The 24,980-nt window shown below is 31.3% G+C and overlaps 1 long non-coding RNA gene across 1 annotated transcript; it reads left to right on the top strand.

Moving 5' to 3' along the window:
• Window positions 1-21,571: 21,571 nt before the first annotated feature.
• On the top strand, window positions 21,572-22,268 carry LOC126738366 (uncharacterized). Its single transcript, XR_007661308.1, has 2 exons — window positions 21,572-21,804; window positions 21,866-22,268. It is a non-coding gene; the product is annotated as an uncharacterized LOC126738366 (long non-coding RNA).
• Window positions 22,269-24,980: the final 2,712 nt, after the last annotated feature.

Here is a 24,980-nt window from a genome sequence, read left to right as displayed (position 1 = left end):
CCTTAACTTCCTTAATATGCATTTCCTCTCTATACTTTCCCCACTATACTTATAGGAACTTTACTATTTTTAGGCGTACTATCAGCCCCCGAATTTTTTTCAATATGATGCAAGAATTCTAATAATTTTAAGGTTAAGGAAATCTCTTAATTTAGTTACTTTAATTAGATATGTAGGTTATGCAATACCTTTTAAAATTTTCAGGGCATTTCAAATAGCTGTACCACAGCTACAGAAAATTGCATTTTTCTTACAAGAGTTCTTGATTTTCTCTCAAAGTTAAACTTTAGGGGCCTCTACTTCGTTTTATTTAAAGCCTTTTAAAGTTTCTTATATCATATTTATTTCATTTTTTATCACAGCTACAGAAAATAATGTTTTCCTTACAAGGCTTCTAGATTAAGAAGTTGGACCTTCAGGACTTTCACTTCATTTTACATCCTGATTGCTGCGAAATTTTTATGCTTAACATATATTTTCATTTAGTACCCACGCATTTTTAGATGAAAACTCCGGCATTGCGCGATAAAGTAACAACAGACGCATTTTTGTTAGATTCGTCTTAATCGAAATCTCAGCATTTAAAATGTCTATTTTAAATGTCTTTTGTTTTTCAGCATCGATGATCTTGCTGCATCAGTCGTAAATCGCACTAATACTGCAAGAGGTTGTTGCTTGATGTTAAGGTTAAATTTTTTATTATCGACGATTCAAATATTTACGTTAATTTTGTTAGTAAATAAAGTAATAACTTGGGCTCTAATATTTTTGCCATTTTTGACCGCTGTACCTTGAATGCGCATTCATATGACGCACCGCTTGTTCCTGCGCCTCAATGGGCCTGCGCAGGGTAAGATTTTCTTCTTTAAGCTTCTTAGAAGAGGTTTCCAGGGCTTTTATCTTCTCCCCTTGGGAACGTAATCGTTGCTCAAAATTTTTCTCTATTCTAACGGCTATTTTGCCTTTATTATCCCATCTAACTTAACACTCGAAAAATGTTTTAAGAACGTACTACTATAAAGGTCTGTTTTTTATGACCTGGGACTATTACTAACCTTGATGCTATCACCATTGTAAGAGACAACACCAAAGTACTCATTAAGCTTCTGTTACATTGCTAATTCACCATGAGTTAAAGAATTATCATAAGACTTACTACCAATTTCAGGTTCACATAAAGAATCCTATTTATACAGGTAATCCCTATGATAAAAGTATATATATTTTTTGTTCTATTTAAATTCAAATTCAATTCATTTATTCTGCCCTAATAATTAAATAACAATAACATCTTAATATTGACATATGAACAAAATAGTATAATTTCGCAATTATACAACCTATAGCAACAGATCCATTTAAATGTAAGACCTATTGTGAAAAAACCTTGAAATTAATTCATATTAACAAAAAGAAATAATGAAAAAAATCATAAAAAGAAAAAAGAAGTAAGCCAGGAAACATTCCGAACTGCTAACATATTTAGTATTAGAAGTTTAAATACTATAATGTGAATCGTATAGTATAAACAGTATAGAATGTGAACTTGTAGAAGGGAACATCGAACAACGACCACCCAGGTGCCCTGTGACATCGACATCGAGAGACATATACATTTTTTTTATTTAACAATTATTTTGCTCTAAGTTTTTAACTTATACTTTTTAAGTACATAATTTTCTTTTAATTACACATAAAAATACCCTTGTAATAATAATTCTTTAATAGCTCTTTTAAATTTCAGAAATGATAAATTTTTATACCCTGTTGTAACCCATTCCACATTTTTATAGCAACGTAGCTAAAAGATTGTTCATATGCAGTGGTTTTATGTAATGGGACTATATATTGAACATTGAAAGGCTAGAATTAGTAAACAACAACTTTGTTTGAGTTCAACATGTACCCAGGGGCAAGAGGGTGTTTTGTTTACACGCATTTTCAAAAGAGGAAATTTTCAGCCATAAATCAACACATATAATGATGTTAATTTAACTTATTGATGTTAGATTTTGGATTACAAATAAAAATTAGAAATAGATATTTGTTATTCTGAGGCAAAAAATAACAACTTCAAAGCAAAAAAAAAATTATTAACATTCTTATAATTAAAACCGCTCTAAAAAAATTGAAAGGGCAACACCGCAGGCATAATCTGATGTCATCTTGCGAAATGTCATCTTGACAAACGGCTTTGTGTTTACATTCGGCATTTGTGAAGTTCTGTGTTTTTTCTTTCGTTTTTGGTTAAAAAAGGTTAAGTCATTTTAATGTTTTTATGAATTGTTACGATAGTAAAAACTTATGCCGTTTGTGCCGCACCATAGGAAAAAGGCGATTTAAGCCGATATTTTTACAAGTTAATACCGATATTGTCATAACATCACATCAAGGGACAACCGTCGTGATAAACGTAGAATAATAAAAACTTATTAAGAAATCTATAATAATATAAAATATTTAATTTCCATAAAAATGCTTTTTATTAGATAAGTACCTTTATTCTAATGACGTACGTCAAAAAATGCATAAAGAGTTCATAAACGGTAATATTGTTTATAATTTATAGCATAATCTATTATTAATAAATATTTATCTCGTAAATATTTTTTGTCGACGTCACTGGTAAAGATTACTTTTGTCGGTGGAATCAACAATGCGACCAAGCGGCATTGTTATGTTGTTGCCTTTTTCTCTAATATAGGGATGAATGTAGATATGATAATGTGGGTTTTTTGCCATATTTACATAAGCATTTGGCATCATTGCATCAAAGATGTTGCAAGCAAACAAACGCAAATTCTAACCGTTCAATGTTCTAAGGTCCAAGTCCTCTCTGAATTCTAGGCAGTATTACAATTTTTTTAAGTAGGAAGGTTAACCTGTATTTATAACTTTATATGTATATAAAATTAAACATATGCTCTTTTCTCCTACGAAACATGTTGAAGATTCTTTGTTGGTTGAGGTGTTATGCTATTTCTAAAAGGAATATTGTATGAATGAATAAAAATATCATGCAGATGTTTTGCATATTTCGTATAGATTTCTTTGTCACCCAAGACAATCAATTGACACAAACAACATAATAAATATTTTTCTTTTCATGACAAATAATTTTTTATTTTATAAATATTTTTTCATGTAAGCTAAAGATAGTTTATTATTTATATGTCTTTAAAGTATTTAGATCTAAATTGTGAATTTTCGCATTAGCAAATACTTGTTTAATATTCTAGGTAAGCCTTTCTTTAGATTCTATTTTGTTATGCCTATTTATAGGGATTATAAGTTGAGAATCATATCGTAATCGTGAAAGTAGACCCCTGTGGAATACCCTTTTTTGAAATTTTATAACCTGATTTTTAAATACCTATTTGATAGTTTCATCAGTAAAGCCAACATAACGAAGCTTGTCTAAAAGTACTTGGTGATTTATAGTATCCAAGGCCTTGCTTAAGTCCAAAAGAGCCAAACATGTACTATTTTTTATTCTTGATTTTCTCTCATATCATTCAAAATATTAACTAATGCTGTTACTGTACTATAGTGTTTCCAAAATTCCGACTGGCAGTCTGGTATTATATTGTTTTTTTCTATAAAGCAAAAGTATACTAATAGGTCTTTTAACTCATTTGGTTCTGATATAAGTGGACGAATATTGGCGTTTCTCCAAAGAGTTAGATAGTAAGAAGTTAATATACAAGAATTAATTATATTAATAATGGCATTTCCACAGAACGGTAACCATAACTTTATACCGGGTGGTGCGTCGCCGAGCGGAACATAGGAAAACCCATGTAAATTTTAAGGGGCTCAATTATTGGCTTCCCTGTACATTTTATAGAAAAAATGTAACATAACTTTTTGAAGAGACCAATCTGGCAAACCCTTGTGCAAAGTTTCAAAAAATTTTAATAAGCGAATCTTGAATTATTCAATTAAATGTAATTGCAAAATTAGCAAATTTTCGATTCAGGTAAAACCAAACGGGCACCATCTTCCTGCACAACATTAGATTTTATTTTCGTTATAATTTTATTTAAATTTTCTTCATAATTTAGTTTTAAATTAAGTTTATTGATATTATGATTTAATCTGTTTTTTTTTTGTGTAAAATTCAATAAGTTTGTATGATACTGAGTTTCATTTATTATCGGTTTATAGAAAAAAATTATGGATATTGTATGCATTATTAATACTTTCTTGGATAGATGATTGAGCCTGTTTAAAAGTTAATTGAAGTTTCGATGCACTCCGAGACAATTCTTTAAAATATGTCATCTTTTCCCTTATAATTGCATGTTTTGTATAATTTTTAAGTCACCTGTAATATTGTAGATGTGTACTGCTTCTTGTTTTTAAATTTCTTTTTTATGACCATTGTCACTTAATTTAATTAACTTTTTAATGTGGTCAGTAATCTACGGTAGATAAGGTTTTTTAGTAATTTACCAATAGCATTGACTGATAGTATAGAATTATGATCAGATATACACTGAGATATAGCTAATGAGCCGACTTATTACATTGTATGTTTTGGTCTGTCTAATGTATATATTCTAAATGTATATTAAAATCCCCACTATAATAACATGTTCATAATTCATTTTAACTTGGGTAAGCAGACCATCCAAGTCTTCCAAAAAAGTAGCCTTACTTAGTAAAGGTGCCTTGTACAGTGAAACCTCCGGATACGGACTTTTTTTGGTCTCATTGAAAATACACTAAATTCCCATATGCTTTAACAGACACTCACTCGGGCGAACGCGGACACCTAAAAGTGGTCCGAAGAACCGCTAAACCTTCTCTTGAGCGGACACACAAAAAATTTAAACACGCAATCGTGGGTTGCATTGGCGCCAGAGCCTGGGTTTTTTCCCGATACGACGGTACTCCTCGCATGGCGCCGGTTTGTTGGGATGTTTTTGTGTTTTGGCTGTTTTGTCAATGCATTTGGCTTTACTTTATTGTCGTATCTTCTAGCGTTATTAGCGAGTTAAATAACAAGATCGACGGAGCTTCTTTTAAAAAACATTTATTAAAATAAGGTTAACTAGGAGTACAAACGTATGGTGAACAATAATCCCGAACAGCGAGCTTTGACACGGAACTAATGCTAAACTTAACCTAACGACGATCGTATATATAGAGACAATTTACATAGTCAGCTATAATGACTATTCTAGGGATGTGACTCCTCCACCCTCAGATTTTTCAACGTCCTCGTTGATGATCTGCCGAAGCGTCTTCACTGGAATGGCCTTCAGGGAGCTGTATTTCTTCCACTGGTATAGTGCTATACATATACTAGATACTAATATGATACATACAACTAAAACTATAATATAGTGAGTCTCTTTTTGCAAGATAATTTCATCAAAATTAACAGGTTCTAAAAGATCATCTTGGATTTTTGCAGGGTTTTCCAAATGCTTCAATTGCAAATGAATAGAAAAATTTGATGGTTGCAACCTAGTGGCATCTGGAAGTTGTTTTATAGATACGTTATTTATAGCCAAGGCATATTTGTGATGGTTAATAATTACATCGCACTGACTTTGTATAAGAGAGCAACCTACTATATTTAGTTTTTGGAACTGGAAACAGTTTTCGTAAACAATTTCTTCCTTCTTGGCACAGAACAGTAAGGACTTTTTGTAGGTTATCGTATGTACTTGATAGTTATTGAGAACAGTCACATATTGACAGTTTTCTGGTAATTTACAGTTATTAATAAGAGGATTTGAACATAACCATTTTGAATTAATCTCTATACAGTTTTGGTACCAAAGGTCATTACAATAATATTTACTAGGACTAAATAACATTTTTGATTGATTATTTGGGATCGGGTATACAAAATTTAGATTACATGCATTTTTCTCAAAAATTGGGATTTTAATTGCTAAAATTGCCATTTCGTCGAATATTAATAATCCAGTTTTACAAATAAGTGTTAATTCCGAGAGATGTTCAATGGACCATAGGGCATTTTCAGGATAGTGTAAACTTAAAAATTCCCAGATTTCCTTTATTTCATTTACTGTTAAAATCTCTAAATCAAGTGTTTTCAAATGTGCAAAAGAAAAAATTCTTGACAATTTTTCTAAAAAATTATTTAACGATGTTATTTGGATATATTGATCTTGAATGGACAATATTAGATTTATTTCATTATTAATTTTTGATAGTTCGCTTTGTATTGTTTTTGAATTTTCATTGATAGTTCTTATATTTTCTTAGAATTTATTCATGACGTTTCCTGCAAATGAACTCAGGTCATTGATTTTTTGCATGGCGTTAAGTTGATTATGCTTCAAAATTTCTACATTCTCCGTAATAGTTTGCAAATCGTCATTGTCAAGGTTTCCTGTGACGAATTTGATACCAGTACCAAGGAGGTTCATTAATCCTCGCTTCGCACGGTCACTTTTATACACATTAAATTTAGCATAATTATCAAAAGTGTTATTTAAAACTTTGTATAAATGGAAAAATTATGTTTTCGTGAAATTATTATTTTGATTATTCACCATATGTTCTAAGATTAATACATTACTAAGAAAATGGGATAAGGTGTACTTAATACTAGATATGTTAAATGGTATATATGTAGTATGGTAATTATTAACAATAAGGGATGAAGCCACTTCTTCAATGTAATATTCATTATTGGGTAGATTGTAGACCTGAAGGGCCTGGTATGGGCTCGTTACTATTTGAAAGATCAGGATCTGGAGTCTGAAAAGAATTGGGAGTTTTCCTAAGTCTCTTTAGTTTCCTTATGTGGGTATTTATTGGGTTTTTCTTAGAAATTCCCGTTATTTTATTTTTGCCGATAGCTGTAACTTTTGTTTTAATATAGGGTGTATTTTATTTCTAAGAGGATTTCTTTTATACACTATTTGGTCTATTTTTATGTTAGGGGGGTTATCTATATTTTTGTTTTGTTTTTGTGTATTGTGCTTTTGTTTGTCATGTGAATGTTTATAAATATGTTCATAAAAGGGCAATAATTCTTTTTTGCGTTTTTCGTTGTACTGCTTAAAAAGTGTTAAATCATTATTAAAGCTTGGTTCATTTATGTAGGGGCCATATAGAATTGAAAACGAAGAATAGCCAGTTGTGGAATGTATACTTTGGTTGTAGATTAGTATAGCTGAAATCATAATGTTTTGGGGAGTTTCGTCTGGATTTTCCATTTTTAGTATTCTAAGTTTTTCTAAGAGAGTTGAATGTAATCTTTCAACGGGGCTATTGGAAGAAGAATTTGAGGGTGTTGTGTAGTGGGTTTCGATACCGAAGAGTTGACAGAATTCTCCAAAAATGTTATTTTGAAATTCCTTGCCGCGGTCTGCAACTATTTTTTGTGGAGTGTTATGATGTGAAAAATAGTGTCTTAATTTGCTGAGAATTGTGACTGCATTTTTATCAGTTATATAATAGGCCTGTGCATATTTGGAAAATGAATCAATGATGGTAAGAAATTGGCAGTTTGAAAACTGAAAAATATCCAGGTGGATTGTTTTGAAGGGTTTTTCAGCAAGGAGTGGTCCTTCATAAGCAATCCTGTAGGGATGCCGCTCATATTTATTTTGGAGACAAATCTCACACTTATTTATGTAGTTGGTAATACAGTCCCTTAATTTTGGCCAGTAATATTTTTGTTTTAAGTTATTATAGGTTTCGTTGATGCCATTGTGATTTTTTTTGTGGTAGTTTGAAACTATTTCCTGTTGTTGTTCTGGATTTATGACGTCTGTTAAGTAAGTGTTTGACAGAATTAGTTTTGCTGATGGGTTAAGGGTTATAGAGACAAGTCGTTGAAACTCTACTCTTAGTTCTTCGTTAGCTATAAAAATCGTTGTCGTCACGTCTGGTTTAATAATTTCTTTAAAAATTTTTAGGATATGCTCTTGTCTATTTTGCTTTTCAATTAATATGTAGAGGTGTGTCTTGTTGAACGGTCTAGTAAGGGTGTGTTTGAAGGTATCTCCATAGTTTAATACGACACGATTGCTGGCATAATTTAGAGGTAGCTCTGATATTGGTAGGAATTTTCCGTGAGTATCGTTGTTTGAATGGACGGTGATATCACAATCATTATCAATTTCCTCTGCAATAGCAGGGGTTGGGGATTTGGGCGGGAAATTGTTATTAGGACTAATTATTTGCTTTTCAATGAGGTCATTATATCTTTCATTAAGGACAAAATCTGCTAGATCGAAATCTGCTAAGTTTGCAACTGTCTCGTCAGCATTAGGGGCATTGGACCGTATGTCATTGTCCTTGTCGGTTATCTCATGGGTGTTAAGTTCAATCCGGGATAAGGCGTCGGCAACTACATTTTCTTTGCCTTTTTTGTACTTAATTTCGAAGTTGTACTCCTCAAGTTGGAGTCTCCAGCGGATAAGGCGGCCATTTGGCTCTTTTATTTTAGAAAGCCAAACAAGGGGGTTATGGTCTGTTTCAATGGTGAATTTTACTCCGTATAAATAGCAGCGAAAATGTTTTACTGAATTCACAATAGCGAGGAGTTCGCGTTCTATGGTGGAGTAATTGCGCTCTGCGGAGTTCAATGTACGAGAAAAAAATGCAATTGGGTGGTCGTTTTGAGATAAAACGCTACCAATGGCGATATTTGAAGCGTCGGTCGTTAATTTAAAAGGTTTATTGTAATTTGGGTATTGAAGAACTGGGGAATTAGTAATGAGTTCCTTGCTTTTTAAGAATGCTTCAATATATTCTTGATTTCCAATGCATTTTTCGCTACCCTTTCTAAGACATTTCGTGATTGGAAATGTTACTTTAGCAAAATTTTTGATGAATCTCCGATAATATCCGACTAGTCCCATAAAAGATTTAATTTCTTTTTGAGTTTTTGGCATGGGATATTTTTGAATTGCTTCAATTTTTGATGGATTGGGTTTTATTCCCTCGGCAGTGTGGCCGAGGGAATAAAACGCTCATTATGTGGCCTAAAAAGGAGACTTCTTTTGACAAAAACTGGGATTTATCAAGCTGTATTTTTTAGTTAACTTCTCTGAGTCTCTTAAAAATCTTTCGAATGTGGTCGATATGTTGAGTTAGGGATTTTGAAAATATTACGATGTCATCCATGTAAACAAAGCAGAATTTGTAAAGATAGTCACGTAGAACTTCATCCATCATACTTTGAAATGTGGCCGGCGCATTTTTAAGACCGAATGGCATGCGTAAATATTCATAATGGCCGTTGTTTACCGTGAAGGCAGTTTTTTCAATAGAAGAAAGGTCCATTCCAATTTGATGAAACCCCTGAGCTAAATCTATAGTGGAAAAGTAAGCGCATTTTCCTAGGCTATCAAGGATTGCTTCGATTCTGGGAAGAGGGTATTTTTCTTCGCAGGTGACGTCGTTGAGTCGGCGAAAATCGAGTACCATTCTGAATTTTTTCGCACCCAAAGCATCTGCTTTTTTGGGAACTATCCACACTGGGGCGGAATATGGAGATATTGAAGGTTGGATTATTTTATTGTCAAGGAGTTTTTGAATTTGAGCTTGAATCTCCTTGTTCATGCTAGGGGGATGTCTGTATGACTTTACATATATGGGTCGATCAGAGTTTGTTCGAATCACATGTTTTGTTTTGGTGGTACATGTAAGGTCACAGTCCTCGTGATAGAATATGTCCTTGAATTCATGGCAAAGTGGAAGGATTTGCGAAATTTCTAATGATGTTAGATGGTCAAGGTGAAGATGGTCTTTAGGATTAAATTTTCCTGGAGTAGTTTTAGGTGGGTTGATTAAATCAAATTGGTCTTGAGGAATTACTTTTAGGCGTTGGTGAAAATTAACATGAACATTGGGATTCGGGTTTGGGATTTTACATAGTCCATTTTCGACATTTATAAGACAGTCGGGGATCACATGCTCATTTATATTAAATGACGGCAAAATAGCTGTTCCTTTTTCATAATTGACTGGAATGACTAGATGTTGATTATTAATATTTGTAATTGGTCTATATAAAGGTTTATTGTAGGCTAAGGAGAATGGAATTTTGTCGTTCTTGAGGGTAAGAGTTTTATTTTTGTAATCTATCAGGGCATTGAGTTCTCTCAGATCTTTTGTCCCAATAAGGGCATCAAAATCATTGTGCCAGTTTAAGACTCTCATTTTAAAAGATTTTTGAATACCTAGCTCTGATAAAAGTGGGATGTCTAAATTTTTGTTCTCCTTGTACGTATTTTTACATGATGTTACTTTAAAGGGCTCATAAAAAAAATTGTTTGGGAATTGCTGTGCCACCTTTGGAGATATTATGGAATCGGAGGCGCCTGAATCTATTAGGACAGTCATTTGTTTTTGAGGTAAATAAAAATAAGGTAATTCGATTTGCTGGGCTAAGTTATTTAAGTTGACTCTTGATTCGAGGCTGGATATTGAAAATTTTCTTGATTATCAAGGTTTTCCTCTTCCTGGAAAGATTCGTAATTTTTGTCAGAATAAAAATCACATTGTTCCAGTTGGTTCTGTGTATTCCCGTCTTCGGAATAGAAATAGGGTGTGGGCTGTTCGTAGGTCTCGATGTTGGATAATTCCTCAGAGATAAAGTTTTTTGGTCCAGTACGTTGGAAAAAATTGGTGTTTCTGGCTGATTGTGGTTTTTGTTGGTAGATACGGGAGGGCCCAGCTGTCGAGATTGACATTGGGATTGGAGCGTCCTGTTGCGGGGGTTTATAGGGAAGGTTGATTGGCTTGGATTGATTGCCAAAGACTTCAGCATTGGTAGGATAACGCCTTGGGATAGGTCGTGGTTGTACAAAAACTGGTTGGCTAGGGAAAGGTTGTGGAGCACGAGGTGGGACTGGGGCACGGGCTTGATGATTTACGCTGAAATGTTGGTTGTGTGGGCCTGCATTTGTATTTCTATGAGTGGGATTGTAATTCGGATTTGGGAGGTTAGAATGATGGTTAGTAAAGCTTATTTGTGACTCTATAATATTAAAATTTACAACATGAGCATAAGCATCATTTAAGGTTTGAGGTTGTTTAAGCATTAACATCGTTTTTAGTGTTTGTGGTGAGTTTGCTGTAAGAATTAAAACTGATGTCGTTTCGGCTTGACTTAAAAGTAATAATTTTGAAGCTTCATGTTCAACTTCGGCATTTATTTTGCAGATAATTCTTTGCATAAAACATTTTAATCTTTCAACAAACTCTAAAATCATTTCACCTTTATTTCTTTTAATATACTGTAATTGCTGTAACAAAATCAAATATGTCACGGGATCACCAAACTTTTTTCTTAATTCTGTTTTGATTGAAGGCCAGTCATTTAAATCTGGGCGTGACAATAAGAAACTTTGTGCACTATCAACTAACTTTGACCTAATCGCAGCTAATACAACTTTTCTTTGATCGTCAGAAGTTGCGGTAATGTAATACAAATCGTAAAATTCATCTATAGCTCTAATAAAGCTTTCTAGATGTTCCTGGTTTCCTGAGAACATCGGTAAAAGAGAAGTGAAAAATCTAATATTTTCCATTGTATTATTATTTAAATTTAATTTGTTTAATAATGAAATAAGTTCTTCTTGAACTTCAGAAGTTTTCTGTGTCACAGGTGTTAAAGTACTATCTAAATTAATTTCTTCTACGTCTGAGTTTTCTGAGCTATCTGAATCACTATCAGAATTAATGAAATTTAACCCTAAAGCAACCCTATTTTTTAACAAAATTTTTCTCAATCGAGCAGAAGCGTCAGACATTAAATGGCAATTTGGCAATTACTTACAGTGGTGACATGGTTTGATCCACAGAGTCTATACTGCAACAATTTTCCTCAAATGGTACCAATCTTATGCCTGGATAACGTCGAACTGGTCTAGATAGGATATGGTTTAACACACAGCTACGGTTATGTTTTACCACCAATGTCCGCAGAACTGCAATCTCTATATTTAGTTGGAAAAAAAATTCTGTCTATTTTCCACTAAAAATGTTGAAACATCTTTGCAGTTTAATGTTTTTGGTAGCGCATGAAGAATTAAAATTCACTTTCGCACAACGGAACTTCCGATAAAGGACGAAATTGCGCTATCCTGTTCGCAGCGCCAGTTAAATAACAAGATCGACGGAGCTTCTTTTAAAAAACATTTATTAAAATAAGGTTAACTAGGAGTACAAACGTATGGTGAACAATAATCCCGAACAGCGAGCTTTGACACGGAACTAATGCTAAACTTAACCTAACGACGATCGTATATATAGAGACAATTTACATAGTCAGCTATAATGACTATTCTAGCGATGTGACTAGCATAACAACCGATATGTCGTCGAAACGTAAAGTGCTAACATTTAAAGGAAAAGTTGACGTAATAGAGATTTTTAATAAAGACAAACTAAGCGTACCCGACTTAGCAAAACGGTTTGGAATAGGAAAAACACAGGCAGCTGAGATTATTAAAAATAAGGATGTTTTATTAAGTAAGTTCCACTCAAATATAAATGTGAATGAAAAAAGAAGCTTCCTAAAAGAAGAGGGCAGAAATATTGACAGACAGTGCTATGAGTGGTTCATTAGAGCTCGAAGCAAAAATATTCCATTATCAGGTAACATACTTCAATTATTACACATATTACTGTATATTTTACATGTGCCTATTATCTTTTTAGGTACAATTGTTAAAACGAAAGTCAAAGAAATCGCTGATGGTTTGGGGTATAGAACTTTCAGTGCATCAGAAGGTTGGCTGCAAAAGTTTCGTACCCGGCACAACATTGCTATTAGAACTATCAGTGGGGAGGCCGCAAATGTGCACTCTGCCGATGTCACGACATTTTGGGAGAAAGTACCATCTATAATTAAGAACTATGCTCACAAAAATATCTATAATGCTGATGAGACTGGGCTATTTTTCCGAGCAGTGCCAAACAGGACTCTACATTTGAAGCAAGAAAGATGTATTGGAGGTAAATTTTCAAAAGAGAGACTGACTATACTTTTTTGTGTTAATATGGAGGGACAAAAAGAAAAACGTCTAGTGATCGGAAAAACGGCCAAACCAAGAGCATTTAAAAATATTAATGTGAAAGAATTGCCAGTTACTTATAGGTGGAATAAAAAAGCTTGGATGACCGGTGAACTAATGGCCGAATGGTTAAATCAATTTGATAAAAAAATGATGCGTGAAAAACGAGAAATTTTATTATTTCTCGACAATGCATGTTGTCACCCAAAGGATATAAGATTGAAAAATATTAAATTGATTTTTTTGTCTCCAAACTGCACTTCTATGGTACAGCCTTTAGATCAGGGAATTATTAAGAGTTTTAAAACATTTTATAGGACAATTATTATTAAAAAACTTTTATTAGCCATAAATACTGCTGAATCAGCCCAAGAATTAGCCAGAAAAATACACGTCCTAGATGCAATTTACTTTATAAACATTGCATGGGACCAAGTGACAAAGAAAACGGTTCAAAATTGCTTTATTAAGTCTGGCATTACACACTCTAATAGTTCAGAAAATAGAGCAGAAAACCTAGAAATCTGGGAAAATGAAGACGACATTCCATTGTCACTTTTAGCCTAAATGTTGAGGAATAAGGATAATTTTGGAATGATAAACAATAATGATTTAAGTAAAATCTGTATTGTTGTGACGAATTCATAATGAGTTACTTATTATATTGGGTATTACGTCACTTATAGCAAAAATCAATTTAGATTTTTTTTTTTTTTTTTTATTTCACACGCTCAACAATTGAAAAGAAGAAGAAAATAGACTTATTCACGTATTTAAAAGAAATATGAACTTAAATCTGTAACGATACCGTTCGATATACTTAATTTAGTTTAAGTTCAATAAGCTTTAAATACAATAATTTACTTGAGGTATAATAGATATTTTTATATACCTAGGAGCTGAGGTTCAATCTAATAATCTCTGAGCTCGTTTCTTCTTTTCAATATCCTATCTAACTTTGTTATGAATATTATAATTAAAAAACGATAAAAAACAACAAGAAGGCCTACTTTTTTTAAAAATACCTAATTTGAACCAACGTTTCGGTAGTCATATCTACTACCGTTATCAAGGTAATTAAAGTAAAATTAAATTCAATTAAAAATAAAATATACTTATCTTTCAAATTTTCAGTAATCCAGTCTCATCAAAATTTCTTCCTAATTCGAAAATACTTTATATACTTTTTTATATGATTTGACGGTTTATTAATAGTTTGACAAACTATTTTTTTTTTTTTTAACTAACTATGTGAAAATAGTATAACATTTTTACATAAATGCAAAATTAATAATTTAATACCAAAATGCTTAAGATTACACACATCAAACAAAAATAATAAAACACATAAAATCTTAGAAAGAGCAAGTAAAGCGTTATTAAGAGAAAGAAATCAATTTCATAGATATAATAAAATTAATTTAAATAATGAAATACAAAAATTAAAAAATAACTTATTTAATTTAGTTAATCAAAATGATTTCAATCATATATGTTTCTGTATAAATAATAGTTATTTAAATAATTTTCAAAAACAAAAACAAATTCACATAAATAAAATAAATCTACTTTATAATGAAAATATAAATCAAGAACTTTTAAACACAAATAATAATGATTTTATAAATAAAACTGTTATTAATTTGTCAGATAGAGTTTTATCTGATACAGAAAAACTTGTTCTTTCTAAAGGTCTCAATTACTCAATTACTCCAAAAATTCTGCCAAAATTAAATATCATTTGAGCTATAGAAAACGCAACGAAAGACTTACCAAGGGATTAACAAGATGAATTTAGAATTAGGGCAAAGATAGAAATTGAAAAACCAATTAAAATTAAACAAAATCTAAACTCTTTAGAATTAAAAGCTTTAAAGACACTTAAAACCGATAATAATATTAAAATACTTCCAGCCGATAAAGGTAATGCTACTGTTCTTTTAAATATTAACACTTATGAAAATAAATTAAATTTAATAATTAATGATGGCAATTATTCTAAATTATCTAAAGATCCTACAGAAAAAATTGAAAGACAAATTTATAATTTACTTAAAAAGCATAAAAACCAATTTTCTAATATTGATAGATTTAAATTAACTCCACATAATAGTAAATCACCACATTTTTATGGTTTATCAAAAATACATAAAATAAATGTTCCTTTAAGACCTATAGTTAGTAGCATAAATTCACCTACTCATCCTCTTGCAAAATATCTTTTAAATATCTTAACTCCATACACTAATAATTCTGATTCTTACATTAAAAATTCTCAACACTTTTTAGAAAAACTTTCTACAATTTCTTTTAACCCTCATGATCTATTGGTAAGTTTTGATATTGTAAGTCTTTTTACTAATGTTCCTGTTGACAAAACTTTAAATATTGTTAAAAATAAATTAGAGAATGATAATAATTTGGCAGAACGTACAACACTAAGCGTTAATACAATTTTAGAACTTTTAACCTATTGTGTAAAAACTACTTATTTTCAATACAATAATGAATTTTATCAACAAAACTTTGGTATGGCTATGGGTTCTCCTCTTTCACCAATTTTAAGTAATATATTTATGGAAAATTTTGAATCTGAAATTATTAATACATTTGATAAAAAACCTAAAATATGGTGGCGATATATTGATGATATTTTTTCAATATATCACCATAACGAAATAGATCTTATAAATTTTTTAAATTACATTAACTTAAAAGAATCTACTATAAAATTTACTCTTGAAAAGGAGGCTGATGGTCAGCTTTCTTTTCTTGATATTTTAATTAAAAAGGATTTACAAAATTTTGAAACTAGAATTTACCGTTAACCAACTCATACTAATAGATATCTTAATTTTAATTCTAATCATCCAATAATGGTAAAAAAAAAGAGTGGTAAAAAGTTTATATGATCGTGCACACATTATTTGTAATAATCAATATTTAACAACTGAAAAAGATTTTATTAAAAATATCTTAATTCAAAATAATTATCCCAAAGAATTTTTAGAAAATTGCTTTAAAGAGTTTGATAATCCACGTATAAAATTGAATCAACCACTTTTTACGACAAATCTTATTTTACCATTTATTCCAGGTTTTTCTGATAAGATAAAAAGAATTGCTAAAAAATTTAATATAAGAACTATTTTTAAATCACAAAACACATTACGATACTTATTAACAAAAACTAAACCTTGCAATGAAAATGAATTTAATAAAAATGTAATCTATAAAATTCCTTGTATTTGTGGTAAATTTTACATAGGTGAAACCTGTAGACCATTACCAAAAAGAATTAATGAACATAAATCTTACATAAAAAACAATGATTTTCAAAAATCAAAAATTACACAACATGCATTCGACAATAACCACAGAATAGACTGGAATGCTTCCTCAATTTTAGCAAAGGAACTAATTTCAAAATTACGTAAGGTAAAGGAAAGTGCATTTATAATGTTAAATGAAGATAAATGCTTAGCTACTTGTTCGGTTGATTTTCATAATACATGGATTCCTTTGCTAAAGAGAGAAGTAGATCAGGGTATTCTCAAAATTAATTAATGATTTAAAATATTTGATATTCATGTATTTTCTATGATTAATTTACATTAAGATCACACCCCTTTAATTTTTAAAAAAGTAACCTTTGAAAATTTTGTTATCTTTCAAAATAGTTTGTCAAACTATTAATAAACCGTCAAATCATATAAAAAAGTATATAAAGTATTTTCGAATTAGGAAGAAATTTTGATGAGACTGGATTACTGAAAATTTGAAAGATAAGTATATTTTATTTTTAATTTAATTTAATTTTACTTTAATTACCTTGATAACGGTAGTAGATATAACTACCGAAACGTTGGTTCAAATTAGGTATTTTTAAAAAAAGTAGGTCTTCTTGTTGTTTTTTATCGTTTTTTAATTATAATATTCATAACAAAGTTAGGTAGGATATTGAAAAGAAGAAACGAGCTCAGAGATTAATAGATTGAACCTCAGTTTCTAGGTATATAAAAAAATCTATTATACCTCAAGTAAATTATTGTATTTAAAACTTATTGAACTTAAATTAAATTAAGTATATCGGACGATATCGTTACAGATTTAAGTTCATATTTCTTTTAAATACGTGAATAAGTCTATTTTCTTCTTCTTTTTAATTGTTGAGCGTGTGTGAAAAAAAAAAAATCTAAATTGATTTTTGCTATAAGTGAGTGACGTAATACCCAATATAATAAGTAACTCAAACAATAATGATATCAACGAATTTTTTAATGTAGACAATGATTTAATATTGGAGCAAATTGATGACGTTCCTCTGGAGGTTTCGAATCAAGAAGTAGTGGTATCATCCGATGAGTCAGAAGAGGAACACGTTGAGGAAGAAGAGGAATTGACTACCTATCAACAGGCTTTTAATATGACGCAACAGTTAAAACGCTTCACTCAGGCTAGGGGTGACCTATCTGCTCTAGATTTACTATCTAAGCTTTATCTTCATTTCCAAGATACTTTGCTCAACAAAAAAAATCGACAAGCGTCTTTATTAGAATATTTTAAACATAAACATTTATCTTAATTTGTACATGTGTTCCAAAATATTTACATATTATTTCTTACAAAAATCTTTATATGTATGTATGTACTAGTTTAGTTTATTTTCGGTTTGTTATTTCATAAGTTTTTGTTTTGGTTGGTTTTTTAAGTTTATTATTTGTTTTTTTGCATAATTATAATTACTTTGTAACCGTAATTATATACTTATTGTCATTAAATAATTAATATTATACTTGTTTAAAAAAATAACATGCTGTTTAATTTTGCTTCTGTGTGGCCTTTTTCCCTTGGACGGACACCTCCGTTGAGCGGACACTTTTTGAGTGTCCGCTCAAGAGAGGTTTCACTGTATATATTAAAAAATATACATGTTATATTATATTCTAAAGTGAACGTTATTGCTATGTGTTCATATCTATAATCAAAATTAATACATTTTATTATTACACGTTACATATTTTTGAGATGTTGATAAATCATGTTGCATAATGGAACACTAATTATAAAATTATTAGCACAAAAGCTATCATCATGTTCACTCTGTATTTAAATTATTTTTTCAATTTTATGATATAGAAATAATATTATTATTTTTGATGAACAGAAATAAACGGCAACTGCATTGCACTAATAAAAAATTTAAAATAGAAAGCGCAAAAAAGGTCTGCGACACTCTTTTAAAACGTTAACTCCATTAAATTTCTAGCCGGTGGGTGGAAACCGGAAATAAACAGGGGTGGAGCTAGGATCATAAAAATTACCAAAACAGTAAGTAGATTAGACATATCCAACTTACTAGAGTGAATTTATTGTGCCAAAAATAATAAAAACACGTTTCAGTTTTAGCTTTAAATAAGTACACATACACGCATATAAAATAATATAAACAGTGAGGACGCGCAAGTTGGAATAAATTCATTTAAAATTCAGGGATGTGTTCGAAAAAAAAAACGCTCGGACACGTCGATTTTTATTTTTTGTCGCAATTTTTTTGATGATGAATTCATGTATACAAAGTGAACCAAAAATAAGCAACGACCATCGACTTCAATTTTTTAAATGGAAACACCTAATTTTTAATTATAAATACTAACATTATTATTAAATTTGCAACTGTTTGGGTCATTTAAGCATATTCAAACATGTTTTTTCATAGTTTTTTAACAGGTATATTTGATTGTTGACATCTTGTCACCATTTAATCGCATGGAAACAGTATGTATTACTACAGGTGGAATACAGCAACTCGACAAGTTGCTGCAGATCAGTCGGTTAGTAAATCATGTGTTGGTCACTGAATGGCCAGCAAGGTCGCCAGACTTAACCCCATTGGATTTTTATCTATGGGGTTATCTAAAATCTAAAGTTTATTTTGATAAAAAATAGATTGAGGACGATCGACTTGGTTACTGTCAGGAAGAATGGTCAACAATTTGAACATTTATTTTTTGTTTTGTTTTTTTTTATAAATTCATGGTTATTTATAAAAAAATTCATCGCAAATTTCTTAATAAATATTAAGATTAGGTATAGGATATGGTTTACAAAATATACTTAAAATTTTATATAGAATTAAAAAATAAAATAAAAAATGGGTGTTTCTTCTTAAACAAATTAAGTTGATAGTCATAGCTCATTTTTGATCCACCCTGTACACATGAGTTCATCATCAAAAAAATCGCGACAAAAAATATAAATTACGTGTCCGAGCGTTTTTTTTCGAATACACCCCTGAACTTTAAATGAATTTGTTCCAACTTGCGCGTCCTTACTGTATAAGCAAATGCAAAACAATTTCCAATTTACCTCATTAATCAGATAATAACTGACGCTCAAGTCCACAAATCTGACAGAACAAAAATTTTTGCAAAAAATGTTACGTCTTGGCCTTTTATTGTTTGTTGTTCATTGTTTGACATTTATAATTATTGATTGTGCAATTTTGTGTGTAAATATTTTTATTCTTCCAGTGATTTTGATCATTATTAACTGTTTTTCTAAAAAGATAGCATAAGCAGATTTTTTATTTTCTACGAAAATGCTGAAGCATTTAAATAGCCGATGCAAAGAACTTGTAGCTTCCCTAATCAGTTATTTTGAACGAGAACGTGAAACTAATGGCCCATTATTACCCTTGGTGGCACTTAGTAAGTAGTAAAATTTTAATTGTACGTAAAAATAAAAGTTTCAATTTTAATTTCATTGTTTGTAATTTGTAGCGGGTGGCTGATACACTTAACAGTGCCTCATTATTTATGCAGAAGTAGCATAAATATAGGGTGAGTTGTCCATTTTTCTACATGTAACAAAATGGTAAACCAGGCTGTTTTTACCAATTTTAAGTGGACAAGTCCTGTATGGTCTCAAATACAATAGGTCGTAAAATTCGGAACAATGGTTTCGAGTTCATTTTTATGACAAACGGGTGGCCAGTGTCGTCCCGACTATGGATATTGATTTTAATTTTTAAGTTAAATAATTATCTGTTATGAAAAATTTATAAATAATGTTGGATTTTATCTATTAGATAAAGATTTTTAGAAAAAGTATGGTTGGTAGGTATAACCTATATTTATTAAATTAACAAGAAACATTTCTTAAAAGCGGAAAAGCCTCATTATAAAACTATGGCAAATAAAATGAAATATAAAAATTTGATTAATACTGCAATTTGATTATTTTTTAAATGTTTAAAAAATTGTTGTAAAATTTCATTTTTTTAATACCAATCAATAAAAAATGCAACTCTCCAAACATATCTTAACATTTATAAAAAAGGTACATAAATATAAGGATTGTGATTTATTTTCTGTAACTATTATCAGAAGCTCTGCTTTTACCGCGTCATCTTCAGGAGGTATTTCTTTTTCGGTAACCCAGTTTTTTATTTTCCCTTTTCGCCAGCAGGATGATGGTAATTTTTCTATTAATCTTGAATGGTAGCTGGCATTGTCCATAACAATAATTGAATTTTCGGGAATTGATCCTTCCTTGATCATTTCGGAAAAATAATCTTCAAAAATATCAGCGTTCATTTCTTCGTGGTAATCCTTAGTTGACTTTGATTTGAATTCAAACAGACCGCCATTTAAAAATCCTTTATAGCTCCCAATATGTGTAATTATTAATCTGTGGCCCTTACCAGAAGGAGACTTCAAGCCAGTCGATAAACCTTCTAAAAAAGCCTGACGGGAGCTTCCAACATTTTTATCGTGCCAGCACTTGCTCACGGTGTGTCCTTCGTTAAGCCAGATTTCATCCAAATAATAAATGTTTCTTCCTTCCTTTCGATACTCCTTAATTTGCCTTAAATACTTTCTTCTCCAACAGACTATTTCTTCTTTATCTATTAAAAAAGATTTTCTATTTTGCTTTTGCCAAGAAAAATGTAATTCGTGTAAAATTTTCCATAATTTTTTTTTTTCCATTTCTGGTACATTTTCGTCTTCTTTTATAAGTGTCAAAATTTTGTCGATAGTTGGGATTTCATTCTTAAAATAAAATGAATGTACTGTTCTCTTGATGATAATATGCTTTGCTGTCTCATCAACTGCTATCGGCTTTCTACCGGCAGTTTTCTTTACACTCTTCTTAGGCAAGTTCTCACGGCTTTCACTTTTTCTGTCACTAAGAAGTCTGTAAATTGTTGCTTTACTTATGCCTGTCCCTATCGACCTTTTCGTGTGCTCCTACGGATTAAGAAATGGACTATAGTGCAATTTAAAAGTAATGAAATGTTGATAGCACCTAAAAAGAAGCGATCTTATGCTAAGGGGTTTACAAACGTTGAAACTTTGAATACGGGGGCGATTCGTGAGACTATTTATGAATGTACGAGACTAATAAGTATTGACAATTTAATGATTAAAAATTGTTAGTAACATAAATAATTTTTCTACAGCAAAACGTGACCTTAGCAACTTTCTATGCAAAACTAAGAGAAAAGCAACTATTTGAATGTTGTACAACTTCTTTACAAAGTTTGATAAAGAAAATAAGCTTTCGATAGAAAAAAGACGAACCAAGGAGGGGTCTTATGGAACTTTCCCACGTGGCTTTCAAACGAATTGTTTTTTTGAATATATGAGAAAGATAAAAGAATCCATTTATCAATTTGTTATCTTGATGATACTTGAATTTTCCAAAATGGTACTTTAGGTCGCTCTTGGCAAGATATTCACAAAAAAAGTGTGAAATCCGCAAAAGTGGATGGCAGAAGGTAAAAGTTCATATATTATATTATATCTACTTACTTGAGATAAAAGTATGTTTTTTTGCAGATATATAATACTTCATGCTAGTAATGAACATGGGAGGGTGATGAGGCTATTTTTTCTTTAAAAACTCAATTAAGTGATTACTATGGAGAAATGAACCAGCAAAATTTCTTGAATTGGTTCGAAAACCAATTGTTAAAGAATCTTACCCAGCCTTCAGTAATTGTGATGGATAATGCCATATATCACAGCATGCAGCATTCTTGAATGGAATAAGTTTTCCATTCAAGAATGGTTAATCAATAATAAAATTGAATTTATTCGCACATTGTTAAAAGCCGAACTTCTAAGTGTTATAGCTGATACAACCAAAAAAACTTTTTTTATACCTCGAAACAATTTGATAATATTATTTAAGTTTTATATATTTAATAATTTATAAAAACTAAATAATATATTAAATATTTGTTATATATTTCTTCTTCTTCTTCTTTCAGCAACCCTTCACAGTCCACTCCTGGACATAGGTCTCCCCTGTATTTTTCCATGTTTCTTTATTCTGTGCCAGTTGGTGTCATCTGTTGCTCACTTTGTTTTTGACATCATTGAGCCAGCGTAACTGTGGTCTGCCAACGATGCGTTTATGTATGCGAGGTCTCCATTGAACGATGTGTCTTGACCATCTCAAGTCGTCCTGTCGGGCGACGTGTCCTACCCAGCTCCATTTCAGGTGGGCTATGCGTGTTATAACATCTTCAACTGTAGTTCTTTGTCTAATACTCTCATTTGTGATATGGTCTCTTAGGCTTATTCCTAGCATCTGCTCTATGGCTCTTTGGATGGTCCTAAGCTTATTAGCTGATTTAACAGTGAGTGTCGTGGTTTCCATTCCGTAAGTGATCAGGGCAGTAAGCAGGCATTGAAGACCTTTCTTTTCAAATTAATTGGAATAGTTTCATTTCTCAAGACGTGTGACAGTTTACCCGTGGCTACCCATGTCAAACGAACAGGTCTGTTTATTTCGGCAGTTTGATTTTCTTATTCTTCGACGTTGTCAATAATTCGGTCTTCTATATGTACTTGAATATTGTCAGGTGACATGACTTTTGTTTTATTTAAATTCATGGTTAAACCTATTCTTTTCGATTCTCTTTGAAGTTCTGCCAACATCTCCTGTAATTCTATTATGTTCTGGCTAAAGAGTACTATATCATTCGCAAAGCGTAAATGGCTCAGATGTTTTCCGTCGATTTTGATGCCTCTCTCGTTCCAGTCCAGAGTTTTAAAAACGTCTTTCAGTGCAAGTGTAAACAGCTTTGGGGAGATGGTGTCCCCTTGTCTTACTCCTCTTTTTATTTGAATTTTGTTTGTTTCTATCTCTTCCGAGATTTTAACGGTGATTGTCGCATTTTCGTATATGTGTTTGAGAAGCTGCTTGTATCGAGAATCGATTCTTGCATTGTTCACGGCCTTAAGAATAGCCCACAACTCTACGGAGTCAAAAGCTTTGTTATAGTCAACAAATGCGAGGTGTAGTAGTTCATTGTACTCGTTGCATTTTTCTATTATAGTGCGAACGGACTGTATGTGTTCTATTGTGCTATGACCTTTTCGGAAGCCAGCTTGTTCCGGGGGCTGATAGGCATCTAGTTTAGCTGTAAGCCTATTTGTTACTATCTTTGTCAGAAGTTTGTACGGGTGGGGGAGTAAGATAATAGGTCGATAGTTGTCGATTCTCAACCTATCTCCTTTTTTGTACTGTAAAATCACCTGGGCCTTTTGCCATGCTTGGGGTATCACGCCTTCTGTCATACATTTATTAAAAAGAATTGTCACTGCTTCTACAGTAGTTCTTCCCCCAAGAATTGTCATTGCTTCTACAGTAGTTCTTCCCCCAAGTTTTATCATTTCAGCTGTAATTCCATCTTCCCCTGGTGCTTTACCGTTTTTCATTTGAGACAATGCTAGTTCTACTTCTTCTCTGGTGATGTCAGGATCTTCGGAGCCTACATTGAGAATCGTTTCATCAACTCCGATTGCTTGTTCTGGGTTGTCTCCTGTGTACAGTGTGCTGTAGAAATTTTCAACGATATCCATTAAATCTTTACTGTCCTCTTTGATGTTTCCGTTTGCGTCCCTTAGTTGATGTATTTGGAGGCGTCCATCATTGTTACGTGTTTTAAGTACTTTCATGTTTTTGTTGTTTTCGATGGTCGTTGTTATCATTATTTCTGTGTTGTATTGCCTTAAATCTTCCCTTGTTTTCTTTTTTATCAATCTGTTAATTTCGTTGTATTCATCATCATCGGAGTCCCTTTCTCCAAGTTTCTTCTCTTCGCCATGAGTTCTCTAGTTTCCTTTTTTATTTTTAAATTATTTTTCTTGGTAGTGGCACATATCTTTTTGGCTGTCGTTCTCATGTCAGTACTTATTCTGTTTTCTAGGTCTGTTATATTCAAGCTGTAATATATTTAAGTTAATACATTTTTTTTTTCTTTTTTAGACACAAACTAGCAAAAAAATATATTGTAGATGACATGGCTAATAAATATGGACATAAAGTTTTACCATTGTGTGTTCATTCAATAATATAGTTGTAAAGTATTATAAACATGCATTACTTTTAACTGGCAAGAGATATAATGTGGAATGTTTAATATTTTTGCCACTAGACTTTAAACTTAAAGAGCTATTTTTGTGTTAAGAATGTTAGTTTAACGAGAGTGCTGCTACTACGTGACTTACCCTAAGCGGGCCATTTGCGATATCACGAGAATTTAGTAAAGGCTTAAAAATCCTTAAAGGTATGATTGATTTTTAAACCTTTAAAATCATTACTGAGATTTTATAATTTTTATGCTGCTCATGGCAAAAACATATATTTCTTTGGCTCCTAATCGAAGTTTTTAAACTCACAATTTAAATAAATGGTACAAGTTTTGCTTTAATTATCTCAATAGTAATTTTTAGAATTTATTGAACCTACTAAAGAAAAATCAGTTTTTTATTCTCAATTTGGAGTTTAAGTGGAAAACTAATCGACCAGGAAATCATTCTGTTGTTCGACAACAATTGAGTTATTCCTTTAATGTCAAAGTAAGAATACAATGCATCTTTTATCTCAACAGTGATTTTAAGTGATTTTCTCTGTATAATTTAAAAAATATCTGAATATCTT

The sequence above is a fragment of the Anthonomus grandis genome, chromosome 7 (genome assembly GCF_022605725.1).
Source record: "Anthonomus grandis grandis chromosome 7, icAntGran1.3, whole genome shotgun sequence".
In the NCBI taxonomy this organism is placed as follows: domain Eukaryota; kingdom Metazoa; phylum Arthropoda; class Insecta; order Coleoptera; family Curculionidae; genus Anthonomus; species Anthonomus grandis.
The sequence above is the reverse complement of the archived record's forward strand: the minus strand, read 5'-3'. Positions and strand labels throughout refer to the sequence as shown.